The 15,365-nt window shown below is 41.5% G+C and overlaps 1 protein-coding gene across 1 annotated transcript in view; it reads left to right on the forward strand.

Moving 5' to 3' along the window:
- Window positions 1-15,365, forward strand: part of LOC111872909 (ATP-binding cassette sub-family D member 3) — a 66,941-nt gene that overhangs the window by 5,928 nt on the left and 45,648 nt on the right. The gene's annotated exons all lie outside the window — the stretch shown is intronic.

Raw genomic sequence — 15,365 nt, forward strand, 5'->3', positions numbered from 1 at the left:
AATTTATTCTGGTGAAGGTAAGAAATTGCAAGAAACTATTGTTTCCATTTTGGATCCATATCTGGATCAAAATTATCACGTTTATGAAGATAATTTTTATAACAGTGTGGCAACTGCAGAATACCCACTTTCAAGGAAAGTACGTATTTGTGGTACAATTAGGGTGAACAGAGGCCTTCCTCCAGATCTGAAAGAGGAATGTAAATCCCTGAAACGTGGTGACACCACATTCAGGAGGAAGGGGGACATTCTTCTTCAGTCCTGGAAGGATACTCGTGTTGTGAATATGATTTCCACTATTCACAATTCGAGCATGGTCGATGTTCAAAGACAACACGGGCAAGTGAAGAAGAAGCCTCTTTGTATTTCTCAGTACAATATGTTCATGAAGGGAGTTGATAGAGCCGATACTTGGCCTATTATTCCCTTCCTAGGAAAACAGTAAAATGGACGAAGAAAGTTGCCTTGTGGCTTATAAATTGTGCCCTTTTCAATTCATTTTTGGTTTTCAAAGAGCTAAACGAAAATTCAACTTTGAAATACAAGGCATTTCTCATGAATGTGGCAAAAGCCTGGGCTACAGACCTCACGGTGACGGCAGAACCTGCGTCAGACACAGACATAGTATGACCGGGACCATCTACTCCCACACCACGGAGGCCTCATATGGACCCCCCTGGGCGACTCTCGGGTGATATGCGGAAACATACCCTCGTGAAAATTGTGATGAGTGAACAATCGACGGGGAAGTATCCTTCTAGGCAGTGCCATGTGTGTGCTGTGCACAAGAAGCAAAGCAAGACTTCTTACGTCTGCAAGTTCTGCGTCATGCCTCTTCACAGAGGGGAATGTTTCCAGAAATATCACACTCTCAAGCACTTGTAGGAGCTCTGGTAAGTCTTCTCCAAAAATTTTAGTTCATAGAATTAATTAGGAGATTTTATATTAATTTTTAAAGTGAACAGTGCACAAGTTAGGGTAGTAGGTATAAAAATGCTGGTCCCCAGGGTGATTTAAATATTTAAATTGCCGGTCCGCAAAGTGTTAAGCTATTATGCATAATTTTTTCAAGTATTTTAGAGAAAATAATTATCAGTCAAATTGGCCTGTAGTTTGACATACTAGTCTTGTCTCCTTTTTTATATAGTGGTCTTACTACTGAAGTCTTAAGACGATCAGGAAAGATTCCTGTGGATAATGAGTGATTACAGCTGTGAGTTAATGGGCTACTGATTAGAGATGCACAAACTTTTAAAATTTTATTTGTTATTCCGTCATAACCTGAGGAGTTTTTTTGTTTTGAGGGAATGTATTATACTTTTTATTTCAGTTTCAGGGGTTGGAATTGTTTTAATACCAAGGAATTTTCTAGAAAATGCCTCTCTTAAAAATGAAATGACATTATCTCCTACTTCCTGATGCAAGTTTAGATTTTCTGTAATTGTTAGAAAAAAGTATTGAAGGCATCTGCAATTTCTCCTGGGTCCTCAACTTTTTCATCATTTATAAGGAGAGATGGTACCTGCTCAGTCAGATGGGATTTTCCTGTATTATACTACTCTGTCCAAAAAGAATCCGACCTTGGGCCGGGAAAAAAAGTTCTGTGTCTGGGTGGTTACAATACCTAATCGCCTTCAAAGTAGGCCCCTTGTGACTCCACACACGCTTAGTCCAGCGGTCCTTCCATCGCTGGAAGCAATTCTGGAAGGCTTCTTTTGGAATGGTGTGCAGCTCTGCCATCACGTTCTGTATGATGTCCTCGTGGCTGTCAAAACGGCAGCCTTTTAGCGGTGTCTTCAATCTCGGGAACAGCCAGAAATCACAAGGAGCCATGTCAAGAGAGTAGGGAGCCTGGCGAACCTGCGGAATGCCGTGCTTGGCCAGGAAACCCTGGATCAGGTGTGATGAATGAGCCGGGGCGTTGTCATGATGCAGCTTCCAGTTGTGTGCGTCTCACAGATCCGGTCTTTTGCGCTGAACTGCATCACGAAGATGGTGGAGGACTACTTGGCAGTACTCCTTATTGACAGTCTGGCCTAGTGGTGCGTACTCATAATGCACAACACCCCAGTAATTGGAAAAAACAGTCATTATCACCTTCACATTGCTCCGAACCTGTCGTCCTCTTTTGGGCCTCGGGGATGTTGGATGTTTCAATTGTGATGCCTGGACCTTGGTTTCCAGGTCATACCCGTACATCCACGACTCGTCACCAGTAATCACAGTCTTCAGGAACTCAGGATCCCTGTTGGCACACTCCAACATGTCCTGCGTGACCTCAAGACGGAGTTATTGCTGCTCCGGCGAAAGCAGCTTGGGCACATATTTTACTGCCACTCTTTGCATGCCCAAATCCTCAGTTAAAATTGTGTTTGCGGAACCTCTGCCGATTCCAGCCTCATCAGCAACTTAATGGATGGCCAAACGACGGTCTTTCATGATCAGTGTCTTCACTTTTTCAATGACATCAGCATTGACGGTCTCCCAGAACGCTGCTCACTGTCCACCGACATACGACCATGTTTAAAGCGGTTGAACCACTCTTTAATTTGAGCAACCCCTATTGCATCGTCGCTGAAAGCCTGCTGAATTTTGCGAATTGTTTCCGCTTGGGTATCCCCAAGTTTCTGACAAAACTTAATGCAGTATTGCTGCTCCAAGCATTCTGTCATCTTGAGTGAAACGAGAATGCGATGAACACGTGTTACACCACTTCGCTACCTGGCAGCCACAGATGCATCCGGCAGTGTTGAGAGTTAGCAAAAAATCATGCATGCGCATGAAAGTCCCTTCTACCACTACACTCAGTTTCCCCACCCCTTTGACCATTACTTACAGCGGAAAAAAATAGAGTCGGATACTTTTTGGACATACGTTATTCCAGGTTGTTTTTATCTGATTATTCAATTTTGCTACAAGTTTACAGTAATGCTGCCTTTTAGTCTCTTTTATAACTCTACTCAGGACTTTGCAGTACCTTATGTAGTATGTTCTCATGTAGGGATTATTAATGCTCCTGCTGTCTACATACAGACATCTTTTACGTTTACAAGATATTTTTATTCCTTGTGTAATCCAGTGGTTTTTTATTCTACTTACACTTTTATTCTACGTAGGAAAACTGGCTTCAAAGATATTTAGAAAAATATATATAAAAAAGAGTTAAACTTATGATTTGTATCCTTATTTTTGAAAACAGGTTCCCATGTTTCATTTCTAGTAGATGTAGAAATTGAACAGTGGTTTCACTATTTATTTTTCTGGTTCTCTGTTTGAAGGGTGTTGAATTTACTTCTGCAATAATATTATTTACTGTAAGAAATTGAGCATCATGGTCAGAGAGGCCATTGACTGTAGGAGAGGTACAAGAAGAGCTTAATCTTGCATTATCTATAAAGATATTATCAATGGCTGTGCTTGAGGAATTTTGAACTCATATTGTGAAATTCACTGTGTGTGACAGATTGTATGTCCATATTAAACAGTTTACTTGTTTTTTCTGACTGCTTTCATTTAAATAGTTTATGTCTCCACAGATTATAAACTCAGACTTTGGATTGTACAGTTGCATCTAGTCTCCTTAGAAATTCATTAACCTCTCCTGAAGGGGCTCTGTACAGGCTTGATATATGTAGGTCGTACTGAAAGTCATGAGCAACTTTTTTTTTGCATGCGTCCTGGGAACAGCAGACGAAAGAGAGAGTGGTGGTAGGTGGAACCAGCTGTTGTGTTAACCTTGAGTGTCTTGTGATGTCAATAGCTTGCATCATGTGACCAGTATCACTCCTAACAAAATGGCCGACAACGATATGTCGTTTCACCAGCATGCTGTCATCGAATTTCTTGTGAAAGAGGAAATCCCTGCTGCAGGAATTCACCAAAGACTCAGTGTGCTTATGGAAGTGTGTGCATGGGTGCAAGCAGTGTTCGAAGATGGGTGAAACATTTTAATGATGGGAACACCAGCATCAAAGATGAGCATCGGAGCGGTTTTCCTCGAACAGCCTCAACTGAACGCAACAAGGAAAGAGTGGATGAGATCATGCAAGATGACAGGCGTGTGGCTGTGGGCACAATAGCCCAAAAACTTGGAATAGGGCACAGTGCAGTACAGGAGATGATTGAAAGCTTGGCCTATAGGAAAGTTTGTGCTCATTGGGTCCTGCGGTTATTGACCGAAGACCACAAAGGTCAGTGAAAAGCCATCATCTCAGAACTGCTGCAGAGATATTGACATGAAGGCGATGATTTTTTGCTCTGTATTGTCACAGGTGACCATTTCAAGCCTGAAACGAAATGGCACCATTTGCATTCTCCATCAAAAAAGAAGACAAAGACAGCAGCAGCTGCGATGGTGATGGACACAGTCTTCTGGGATGCAGAGGGGTTTATTCTGGCTGAATTCCTGGAACCTGGTCAAACCATCTTTGCTGCTTGTTATGTCCAGACGCTGCACAAGCTCCATCATGCATTGTGTGATAAACGTCTGGGACGAAACATCATCATCCTGCATGACAACGCTCGCCCCCATGCCGCTCGCCTCACATTGGAAGCAATTGCAAGATGGGGTGGGAAGTTCTTCCACACCCCTCCTGTAGCCCTGATCTGGCACCCTCCGACTACCATGTTTTTGGATTTGTGAAGGATCAGCTGCGTGGACAACGTTTTGAGATAAGGGAGGCAATTCAGAAAGCAGTGTGTCAGTGTCTTCGGATGGCTGGAACAAAATTTTACCGAACGGGAATTTTCAAACTCCCAGAACACTGGGAGAAATGTTTACAAAGAAGGGGCGATCATGTGGAAAAATAAAGAAAGGTCTGTAGATTGAGGTGGTGTCCATGATATATATGTAATGGCCGTCTTTTAGTGCACTCAGTTTAACATGTCACTTCACTACATGTTTCGGCAACATTGTGCCATCTTCAGGCGCTTTATTTATGCTAAGCTATTGCATTGCTTGCCATCATGTGTCTTTCATAAAATTATTAAAATGTACATTCTTCATCAACTATAATAAAATTTGTATACACTAAAACTTCTAAAGATTATTCATCTTATGCGTCTTAATTCAAACTCGCGTATTGTGTGGTTCTTCCACTATGGGACTCCCATATCATGGATGAGAATCAGTGCAACAGGATGCTAAAATACAACATTGAGGTGGTGTATTTGGTTTGTTGATAATAAACCATGTTACTTTACAAAAAATTGTTGCTCATGACTTTCAGTCCGACCCTCGTAATTAGGTGAGATGTTTTAGTTATTAAGTGTATTGCACAGATTTCAAAGTCTTGCTCCGTTATTAAGTGTATTGCACAGATTTCAAAGTCTTGCTCCCTATGGTGATGAGAAATATCAATTTTACTGAAACATAGCTCTGTCTTAACAAAAATACACACTCCTCCCCTCTGTAGGCTCTTTGGCAAAAAGTTGAGCCTAACAGGTAACTATTCATTGAGAGGAGCAGCAGTTGCTGTTCAACCGTGTGATGTTCGCTTAAACATAATATGTGAGGGTTTATGTTGTCTATTTCAAAAGAGTGTAGTAATTCATCACTTTTCCTCCTCAAGCCTCTGATATTTTGGTGAAAGATATTTATTGAATTTAATGTTTCTGCATTTTGTCTGTGAATTTCGAAGACTGCTGGACCGCATTTAATATATGTTAGGCATCTTGGTGCTTTTGAATTTAATCTAAAAAAGGAGATGCCCTAGCATTGGTTATAACAGGAATACCACTTATACCTGACGCATGACCACCAACAACCCTCTCAGCAATAAGTTGCATGAGTCTCTTCTTGTCTCTTGAGCTCAGGTGCAGGCCATGCATGAAGCATATGTATTCTGCAGGTATCTGGAGCATAAGTTGCTGAATATCTGTCAGAGCCACAAAACTTTGAACAAGCTTCGTGTTGAATGTCATCTTATGCCCAGTAAATTATCTCGAAAGTCTTATGGTTTTTGACATAATTAAAATTGATCTTTATGCTGCATCATAACTTGAGAACTACTTGACTGATTTTCATCAGATTTTTATAATGGATGTCTTTACTTATCCATCCCACCTATTTCATGCTATTGGCATTCAGTAAATGAAAATCGAGAGACAGCAAGAGAGTGAGTGTGCCAGAGTTGTTATGCCATGTTTACATTTCCTGAATTATTATTATTATTATTATTATTATTATTATTTTTTTTTTGTGTATGAAGAGTTGTCATACAAAATAACATTTTAAATTGCATTGAGTACTTAACAGTTATACAGAGGACTCAGGATGTCTGTATAAATTTTAGATATATATAACAATAATGAAAGAAACTGCTTTCAAACTAAATTCGCAGTATGACATTGATGTGTAGTAACACTTTTTTGCTCTTTACCATTTCATTTTTATGATCCATTCTTCAATAATTACACAGGAAAATAAAATTTGTTGGTAATATAGCATATTCTCTGACTGTAGATATCATAAACTGTATCTTACCCAATCTGTTATTATTACATCTTTAAAGACTGCATTTTCTTTCCTTCTTTTTATATTTATGGGCATGACTGGCACTGATTTAAATGGCATAACCATTAAATATGTTTTTTTCCTCTCTTTTCTTCAACTTGTAAGTTATGTCTCACTGTCACAGTCTGAACCATATAAAGACTTGAAACAAATAATAACTTTCATGAAATGCTGTGATTTCAAGTGGGAAGGAAAACTAAAAGAGCTCTGGAAGGTGCTATGTCCTAACTTGAAAAGATAAAGGAAATGTAAAAACAGCCATCCAGTTTATGCAGTAATTGGATATCATTGGGCCAAGAACCACGTTTCTACCAAAAATACTCATGATACTGCTGTAGAAATATTGATAAGAGACTTGTGGTATGTCCATGTAAAAAGCTACCATGCTTAGTACGCGTAGTATAGACCCTTGGGCAGAACAAAGCAATGCCTTGAGTTTTTGTATGTGAAGTTTTATGTGTCTTTAAACTAACAACATATTGTTCATGAATTATTATTTGCAAATATATGCAAAGGATATACGTATTGTTTGTGTAAGATAATTATGAGAAATTGATTACATTATTTCCTGTCAGAATTTTCCATGCAGTGCTGAAAGTTAATTCATCACACACTGCCTGTTAATTTCATGAAGGCACTGGAGGTTCTTTCCCGTGGCATGAAACTGAACAGTAACATTTATATCTCATACCAGTGTCTAGAATACTTAGCCTTGCCCTACTTGCACATCATCATGATGTGTGCTTGGGCAAGTTCACCTTTCTTTAACTCTTCGAGAAGGGGGGGGGCGTGTTAATCACGCTTCAGCCACATGGCTCGGCATCATAGTGTCGTATCCCATGCTTCCAAAGGTTGGGTCCTTCCTCTATGCTGCAGGTGGTCATTGGATGTAGCCAAATGGAGTCTTGTCTCTTCCAGGATCTGAGTGGGGGCTGTTAAAGAGTGAAAGCTCATGACAGTGCTTTAGCCAAGATGCACGAGTATATATAGATCTATTGACTCCAAACAAATTACTCAAGGTACAAGTTGGTTATGTAGGCCAGAATGAGAATTTGTAAGTTCCTTCCAAAGAGCAGACTGAGAAGGAGACTGCCCTTGACTGGATTCATGAAAGATGCCTCCCCTTCTGCATCCAACACCAGATTTATAAGGACCTCACACACAAAAGGGTGTGGTTCTGTGTCCTCCCTCTTGTGCATCTGTTCTCACATCCTGTATACCTTGTTACAAACCGTAAATTCCATCATAATTCTAGGCAAGCGTCAGACAGCGTGGGATACAGTCGCTGAATCTGAGGTTCATTTCCAGCATTTCCTTAAAGAAATATTAAGTTGTCACTGCACCCCTGATATACAGTCATGCAGGTGTGTTGTCCATGTGACTGCTGGATACATAAAGTTACCAACAAACTGTGAGAACCCAAGAAGGAAAAGCCTTAAGAATCGTTACTCAGTGGTACACTAACTAACTACAGTTCTCAACCAAACACAACGATACACAACTACAAAAGGTTAAATAAAATACGAAGCTTTTGGTTCTTGTAACGATCCAGAATGCTACAGTAGATTATTTCTTGCATTTTATTAAAATTATTCTATTATTGGCAGTGCCTGTTTTTCTTAGAACTGTACTGAAATGATTATATTGCATACATGGTGTGTCCAGGATCTGTTAGGACTCACTTTTTTTAAATTTTGCCCTGCAGTGCCATCTGTTGGCGAGTTGTAGCGTTAAGATTCTTGAAGTTTCAGCTGTGGCTGTCTATAATTTCAAAGCACTGCTACATCATGTGTTCTGACCTTGAATGTAACAGTACTGTTCTGTCGCTCGTCGGAAAATGGCGATTGAACAGAGAGCCAACATCAAATTTTGTTTGAAGTTAGGCAAAATAGCCGGAGAAGCGTACGAAATGATGAAAGGTGTGTACGGTAGTGATTGTGTCGCCCGAACATTTTTCGATGGTATGCTGTATTTCGTGACGGCAGGGAGGACATTGAAGACGCTCCACGTGCATCAAAGCCGAGAACAAGTCACACTGAAGAAAATGTTAAAAAAGTGACCGAAATCCTTGCATGAGACAGATGTGTTTCAGCAAGATTCATCGAGGAGCTATTGGGAATACCAAAAAGTATTGTCCATCAAATTTTTACCTAGGATTTGGGCAAACGGAAGGTCTGTGCACGGTTTCTACCGCACGCGCTGTCACGTAATGAAAAACATGCCAGAGTGGAAAATTGCAAAGGCATGTTACGGTCAGCCCAAAGTGATACAAAACTTACAAAATCGATTGTTACTGGTGATGAGGCATGGCGTTTTCAATACGAGCCTCTCACAAAGGGGCAGAATGCAGCGTGGTTGAGCCCAAAGAAGCCAAAAGCAAAGGAAGTTCGCATGCAAAAGAGTCGAGTAAAGACACTGCTAACCGTTAGGAATCATTCACAAGGAATTTCTGCCAGAAGGTCAGACAGTGAATTCTGATTATTATCTCGGAGTCCTCAATCGTTTGTGGGCGAGAATTCTTCGAATTCGACCTGAATATCGAGAGCAAGGTTCCTGGTCGCTCCTCCATGACAATGCCCCACCCCACAAATCGAAGTTCGTGCGCGATTTTTTGGCCATAAAAGGTATCACAGTCCTTGATCATCCTCCGTATTCGCCAGATTTGGCTCCAGCAGATATCTGGTTCCCAAAAGTTAAGTTGGCGATGAAAGGTGACCGTCACGACACTATCCAGGACATCCAAAGGGAATGTACCGCAGTTTTAAATGCGATTCCACAAAAGGAGTACAGTGACTGTTTTCGAAAATTTTTCAATCGACTCCAGCTATGTATTGATTCAGAAGGAGACTATTTTGAACAAAAAGAGTGAAATTTTGAAAATAATTTACGTCTTGTATTTTTAATGAACACAGTTCTAACATAACCTGGACACACTCTGTATTTGTTACACAGTCTTCTGAATAGATATTTGAATTCACCGAAATCTTGTCCATATACCATATTACTTGGAATATAAGATGCCCTTGAATTTGAGACACATCCAATTATTAAATGAGGGTTTTAGGAAAAAAATTAGAAAGGTGTATTTATTTCGTCGAGTTTATTTAGAGTGCATAAATTAAAACAAAATATTTAGAACACATTTAAAGCGAGAAGTAATGGAAAATATACCAGAATGAAATTGAAATATATTAGACAAACAGTACTTTAAAAACAATTCTAGAATAATATTGACTGGCGCATGTTTCCAAGCTTTTGATATCCAATTCACTTCCCATACACATCCAAGACAGTTTACCATTAACTCCGATGTCATCCATGCATTCTTTTGGGCCCGAACTACTACATCTTTGCAATTTTTTTTTTGCACTGGTTCCCTGTTTAATATTTGTATGGTGGTACTTTTATTGCCATTTGCAGTCCTGCACAGCACGACAGTAACGCGTAACTTTTTGTAGCCTGTAGTTTTCACTGTCATTTGATTTTCCCCTTTCAAATTTACGGTATAATTACGTGGCATGCCGAAAAAACTGCAGTTTTATCTTCATTGTCTTTTACTTAAAGAATACATGCTCCGTCGTAGTCCAGTAACAAAACACTAAAATTAAAAAAAATGTAGTTCCAAATTCCGAAGGTCGTTTTTGACTGGTTTTCGTCCGTCGTCATAATGACAAGCTTCGTCTCCTCATAAAATTTTCACACCATCCACGACTAGCCTGTTTCTAGCACATTCTTTTGTTTTTGACATCAAGGCTTTCCTAATTATAGGTAATCTTTTATTTTGTAGGTCTTTGAAATACTCTAAAACAAAGGCATAAATCTCAGGATTTCGCCCTTTCTTTGATCCAGAAATAGACTTTCTATTTGTCGGATATTAAAACAGTTTTGTTTTTATATTTCACCAATGGTGTACACATGCCTCACTTACTGTATACTTCCTACCAGCTGCACAATTGCCTGTCTTTTCAACACACAGACTAATTTTTCTTTCGAATGCGGCAATATACGTAAACTGCGTTTCCGTTGTTAAAATCTGATGGAAAACTGAACATACCTGAACGATAAGAATGTCAGGCAATGGCTGAACTGTAAGTTTGGGGGTGGGTTGACTCAGTTAAATGAGGGGTGGCTTGACGACTCACTCCGAATGTGTTCACATTAAGTTTTATCCAGTGTGAGAGTCAACCACATTCAATCAAGCGCTAACCAATTAGCGCGGACCACGGCAGCTCCAACGCCCATTGGTTCGCGCACTGTAGCGACAACGTATCTCCAACATGCCAGTCGTCATCGTAGCTAAGAAACATCCGATGCAGCGTAACAGTTCAGTAATCAGGTATCCGCGGAAACAGATTGGTATGACATAGTAACGAAACTGTAAAAAACCAGTGATCTCTCTATGGTCAACGCCTAAGCTACATAGCGTGGACCAACCGGAGATACAGAGTATACAAAAGGAGCTGCTTACCGGACGCAAGGAGTAACACCAGAATGTCACAGATAAACACGGCGCCGGTGCTACGGACCTCATACCTCCAACAGAAATATCCAGAGTGGCCGTGCGATTCCCGCAGTTCTGGGCCGAGCGACCAGCCATGTGGTTCGCCAGAGCCGAGGCACAGTTTACCTTGGCCGGCGTCAGCAGCGAGCAGACCAAGCTCTGCTATATGATCTCGCAGCTGGACCACCGGAACGCCGCGGGGGTAGAGGATATCATTATCTTTCTGCCAGAACGAGACTCCTACTCCACCCTGAGGACCGAGCTGGTGAGGCGGCTGTCCCCCTCTATAGAACAATGCATCCGCCAGCTCCTTACTCTCGAGGAGATGGGCGATCGCAAGCCATCCCAGTTTCTCAGTCACCTCGGGAGCCTCTCCCCAGACGTGCCAGACGGCTTCCTCCACAGCATCTGGTCCAGCCGGTTACCCCACAAACGTACAGGCCATCCCGAGGGCGACTTGGACATCGCGGTCCGCTGCGCGGACCACGTCTTTGAGGCCGCATTTCAGTCGGTGCTCGCAAGCGTTGAACTACTCCGACAACAACGCACTTCTGCAGCGTATCGAGGACCTCTCCTGCCAAGTGGCAGCACTCAGCGCCGAGCGGGCTCACCCTCACTCCAGCTTCAGGGCCCACCTTCGCTCCAGCTGCAGTGATCCCCGCCCTTGCTTCAAGAACGGTCGCCCGGGCAGCAGACCCCCCCTCCCGAGATGACGCTACATCCACCCTCTGCTGGTACCATCGCCGCTATGGAGCACGGGCGCAGAGTTATACTCAGCCCTGTGCCTACCGCCAGCAGGAAAAACTAACAGCGGACATCAGCGGCGGCACATGTCTGTGCTACAATCACAGTCCGGCTCTTCATCACAGACAGGATGACGATTCCTGGTCGACACGGGTTCTGACCTCTGCGTGTATCCCGCAGGCTCATTCCGTGACGCAAAGAACGCGTCAACTACGACCTCTGTGCGGCTAACGACACTACCATCCCCACGTACGGATGGCTGCCCCTCAGCCTCAACTTGAAACTACGCTGGGATTTCATGTGGCGATTCGTGGTGGCTGACGTCACACATCCCCTGATAGGCGTCGATTTCCTCTCCCATTTCGGTCTCCTGTTGGACTGCAAACGCAACCGCCTACTTGGACGATATCCTCGTTTTCTCCCGTTCTCTCGAGGAGCATGAGCAACACCTGCAGGCTCTCTTCGACCGACTTGAGAGGCACAGGATTCTTATCAACCCGGCAAAGTGTGTCTTCCAAGCACCCGAAGTAGCCTTCCTCGGTTACAAAGTGTCCTTCAAGGGCTCCCAACCTCTGGAAGAACGAGTATCCCATATTCAGGACTGCCAGTCTCCCAAGACCGCCAGTCAGCTCCGTTTCCTGGGCATGCTGTACTTCTTCAGGCGATTTCTGCCCCAGGCGGTGGCCCACCAGTCACCACTTCACGACATCCTCATCAGCCCCAGAGTCAGACACATCTCTGGACAGGACAGTGTTCTTGCTGGCGCTCTCTCTCATGTTGAGTCTGTCACTGCGCCCTCATCCTGCAACACACTGGCATTGTGATACCTCTGCCAGAAGATCCAGCTCCCCTGTAGCACCAAGTGCTCCAGTCTCTCCATGATCTGTTACACCCAGACACGACCTGCTGCGCCGCCACCGCCCATCACACGGACTACCTCCTGGACAGTTTGCAAACTGGTGAATGATTCCTTGAAATTAGGATGTACCTCAAATTTTCAATGGTGAAAAAATGTGAAAAATATGAATCTTATATTTGAAGTAGTATGGTACATTCCCATGGACCAAATATTGTAATTTTCACATACATAATTGCATTGAGGCACTATGCTACAAACCAGAAGGTCGCAGGATTGAATCCCGATGAGGTCATTGGATTTTTTTCAATTAACCTAATCCTTCCAGCCGCTCTATGATCCTGGGGTCGACTCAGCCTCTAACAGCAATGACTACCAGGAATATTCCTGGTGGTAAAGGGTGGCCAGCGCGTAAGGCTGACCTCACCGCCATCTGTGAGCCGAGTGTCTAGAAAATGCAAGAGCCTCAACTTCTCACAACCCAGTGGGCCTCTATGGCCTGTTACAGGGATACCTTTACTTTTTTTTTTACATGCATAATTGCATATATACAGAGGGGCCCAAAAAATATATACACATTCAGTATACAAAATACCCGCTTAAATAATTTACTGGTATATCTTTGGTTCAACTTTAAAAATGTCCATAGATAACTGTATGTTAAAGTGTGTTATAGAGGTTATCTATGGACATTTTCAAAGTTGAACCGAAAATATACCAGTAAATTATTTAAGCAGGTATTATGTATGTTGAAGTGTGTATTCATTTCTTTGGGCCCTTCTGTACATACACACACATCTGTATGTCTGTCTTCATGCATATATGCACGCACATGCACTCACACACAAAACCAACCCATGATGTCTGCTCAGTACAGTATGTTGGCCTTCGTTAACTTCTAGTGCTGTGATCGAGAAAAAGGAATTCCCATTACCAGCCACTCATTTTGTTGTGAAGCATCCAAACATTATTACTGTGGAACATCCAGACATTTTCAGATTAATCTAATAGTATATGATTTTCTAAACATTATTAATAGAAACATAAACATTGAAACTATATCCATTGTTCTGTTCACATAGACAGTTGGAGAAGAGGACATTCCTATGTGAACTATCTTCTCTACTGCCAATTTGATACATACATTCCCTGTTAAATACACTCTGTTAAGGCTCTTTTGCACAAAATAAAGAATTCCATAAGAACTACCTCAGAATACTGAATATCATGCTTTCAGAAAAGCACATATTATGCTGGGATCAACATTTTTAATAACCTGCCATCTTATCTCAAAGGTCTTATGAATGAAAAGGCACAGTTTAAAATAGCACTGAAATGATGCTTAAATACACGTTCATTCTACTCTGTTGATGAATACCTATTGTCTTGAAAATAACTTATGTATCTTGAAATAGCCTTGTATGTAGTCACTGTGTAGTCTTGGTTTCTCTTGTGTGAGAACTCCACTGGGATTGTACATGTGTTTTGTATTTATATGACATATTCCACATCATACATTCATTTTGACTAACTTTGGATCCATGGAGTGCAATGCAATGCAATGTAATGTAACATGTGGATTCATACTCAGGAGTGTTATTGAAGATCTTCAAAATTAAAAATTATATCTGTGTTTTCCAAAACAGGTCTCTTTTTATTCTCCAGTTTTTAGGTCAAGTCTAGATTCCACAAATTTTCACCTTTTGAAGTTTCAGAAATCAAACTGGTTGGATGACACTACCGTGAAATTACATGTCTTAAAGAGCAGAGCATGGAGATATAAAACACCTTAGTTGAAAGCTGTTGATGTTTTTAAAGATTTTTTGTTTTCATGTCAGTATGTAACTCTTCTCTCATGGACAATTTGGCATTGCTCCTGAAGCACTAATTGTGCAGAAGTGAGATTTGATATAAATTAGCATCATACATAGTACCAAATTTCATTTGTTTGAGTTTTTCAGGACTAGCACCAGAGGTCATGTTAGGGGCCATATATTACTCACTTCACAAAATTTAACCTTTGTCAGAGTTGAAGGAAGGGAAAGGCATGTGGAAATATCCACAGTTTATCTGCTAAGAGCAGATTCAGTGTGTGACATGCTTGCTACTGTTCCACTTAGAATATTTATCCCCCTTTATTCTGTCTAAAAACATAAAGATAAAGGTAATTATAATGTCTCATGTTTTACATGGGCATGAGACTTCCTCAGTCTGCGGGAAGGTTGAGTGTATTTGTGAACAAAGTGCTAAGGAAATACTGAACATGGAAGGCACATGATAACAGGAGGATGGGATCTTGTGAGAGGGAAATGAGAAATGTCCACAAAATTTTGGTCAAGAGACTTCAAAGAAAGAGTTGGTGGGATGATAGTAGAGAATTAATATGTGAGAATGTGGAGTATATCCAGCTTGGGATAGGGTGAAAACAGTGACAAAATTTTGGGTTCCATAAAATCATGGAATTTTTTAAGTAACTCAGATTTTCAAGGAAGGTCCTGTGCCATGGAGTTGGTTAGTGGCTTAAAAGGTGCTGCTTCTTGGTGTTTATTTCTTTTATTTTCTGACTTGTACACAGTGGACCCCTTAATAAGTGGTAATTAGTATTACATCACCAGAATGACCTGCTTGGTAATGACCTTTCTTTTCCTGGCAGCTTGTTGAGATGCCAGTCAGTTCTTGGAAATGAGTGTATGGTTTGAAACTTTCACAGCAACGGTATGTAGTGAAGTCTTCTAGGATGATGAGCTGTG

This window comes from Cryptotermes secundus, unplaced genomic scaffold (assembly GCF_002891405.2).
Source record: "Cryptotermes secundus unplaced genomic scaffold, Csec_1.0 scaffold407, whole genome shotgun sequence".
Taxonomy (NCBI): Eukaryota; Metazoa; Arthropoda; class Insecta; order Blattodea; family Kalotermitidae; genus Cryptotermes; species Cryptotermes secundus.